Raw genomic sequence first — 2,143 nt, forward strand, 5'->3', positions numbered from 1 at the left:
TTTAATAGAAAGGAAAAGATAAACACATCAAATTGAAACTAGTATTTCACATCCTGTTGTTTTCTGTAATTAGGCCTGTGTAATATATGCTGGAAGTAATACAAAATTTATGCAAAGCTTCAGGATATATTCTTCATTGCTGTGTCATGTAAAATCTGACTAACCAAAAATATGCATATTTCTAACGGCAATTAACTCTACAGTGAAAAGATGACTGTTATTTTATGAATCACCTAGCAGTATAATATGTGTATCAAGGAAAAATACTATTAAAACGAATTACTTTAGAGATTCTACCTAGGGTGGCCTAAGGAGAAATTCTACCACAGAAATATATATATATTTTTTGTTTTAGTTTTTAAGCATTTTAAAGGGTGTTTCGTTTAAGGAAGATAAGCCATGTCTTTAAGGATAGGCTGAGAAAAGAAGGAATTGCTAAGTTACAATTTCTCTTTGCATTTCAGAGCTTGGGGTTTAGGACCTCTGGAGAAGGGAAGTTGATATGGTGGGGGAATACTGAGAAACTAAAGAAGGTGGGGTTAATGATTCTTAATAAACTGCTTGTAAGAAGTAAAAGAGGCAAAAATAAATTCCCTATGGTAATAGTAATATTGAGCAAACAATCCTAAATGTCTAAAATTGACCCATGAATTTCTTCCTATTTTCTTCTGAAGAAGTTTGTTCTAATCTAATTCTATCCTTTTTCCAAATTTTCATCAACAGCTAGTTACATACAATGGTCTTGTGTTAGTTGTATTTATTTCTTTAGAAATGGGGAAAAGTAGAATTAAAGATAAAGAAAAGATAAATACAGACAACTTTTATGGGAAAGGTTTCTATCTTCTGGCCAGTATCTCCCCATTTCTCCCATCTCCCAGACCCTAGCAACCACTATTCTACCCTACAGTGTCATAAGTTTAACTTTTTAGATTTGACATATAAGTGAGATTTATTTTACTGTACCCAAACATCCAGGGTACAGTAAAATAAACATAGACTGGAATATTTTTATATAAAATATTTAATTTGACATAATTTTGTTCTTTCTGTGTCTTACTTCACTTAGTATAATGTTCTCCGGGTCCATCCATGTTGCCACGAATGGCAGGATTCCTTCTTATTTTATGGCTGAATAATATTCTATTGTATATAGCTACCACAATTTCTTTATCTATTTATATGTTAATGGTACTTACTTTGTTTCTATATTTTAGCTATTGTAAATAATGCTGCAGTAAACATGCGGGTGTAAATATATCTTTCAGATACTAATTTTATCTTCTGTGAATATATACCCAGAAGTGGGATTGTTGCATCTTATGATAGTTCTATTTTTAATGTTCTGAAGAAACTTCATGCTGTTTTCTATGGTTATTATTAAAAAGACAAGCATAACAAGTGTTGGCAAGGCTGCGGAGAAAAGGGAACCCTTTGTCCACTGTTGGTGGGAATGTAAATTAAAGTTTTATTTAAGGACTAAATAACTCCTGAAGGTGAACCTCCTTGGAATATCTACAAATAAGAGAGGCAGGTATGATTTCATAGTTTTTTCTAATGCTGTCTTTTAGCTTTTATGTGTCCAATATTATAAAACAAATATCATTTTAATAGAAATAACACAATAAACTAATCTATAGAAAATGAATAAAAGCATCCTTTCAACCTATCTAACATGAGTAAAGAAGAAAATTCAGTTTATAGATGATACTCACATGAAGAACAAGGCTAGCCCTTCCAATCTCACCCCAGTGTAGGTAGCATATGTATCTATTTTGTCAGTTGATTTGCATATACACTTGACTCTCGAACAACACATGTTTTAACTTCCCAGGTCCACTTATATACACATATTTTAAAACAAATATATTGGGAAAATTTTTGGAGTTTTATGACAATTTGTGCTCAAACATATAGTCTAGAAATATTTAAAAAATAAGATTAACTTAAGCCTGTCATTAATGCATACAATATATGGAGAAGCAAGTCTATTTTATAATTTACTATCATAATATACATACAAATATATTATAAAAATTTAAAATTATCAAAACTTACACATGCAAACATTTACAGGTCTTACAGGTTACGATTTGCAGTTAAGAAAAATATAAACAAACATAAAGATCCAATATTAAATCATAGC

Source organism: Mandrillus leucophaeus, unplaced genomic scaffold (assembly GCF_000951045.1).
Source record: "Mandrillus leucophaeus isolate KB7577 unplaced genomic scaffold, Mleu.le_1.0 Scaffold361, whole genome shotgun sequence".
Taxonomy (NCBI): Eukaryota; Metazoa; Chordata; class Mammalia; order Primates; family Cercopithecidae; genus Mandrillus; species Mandrillus leucophaeus.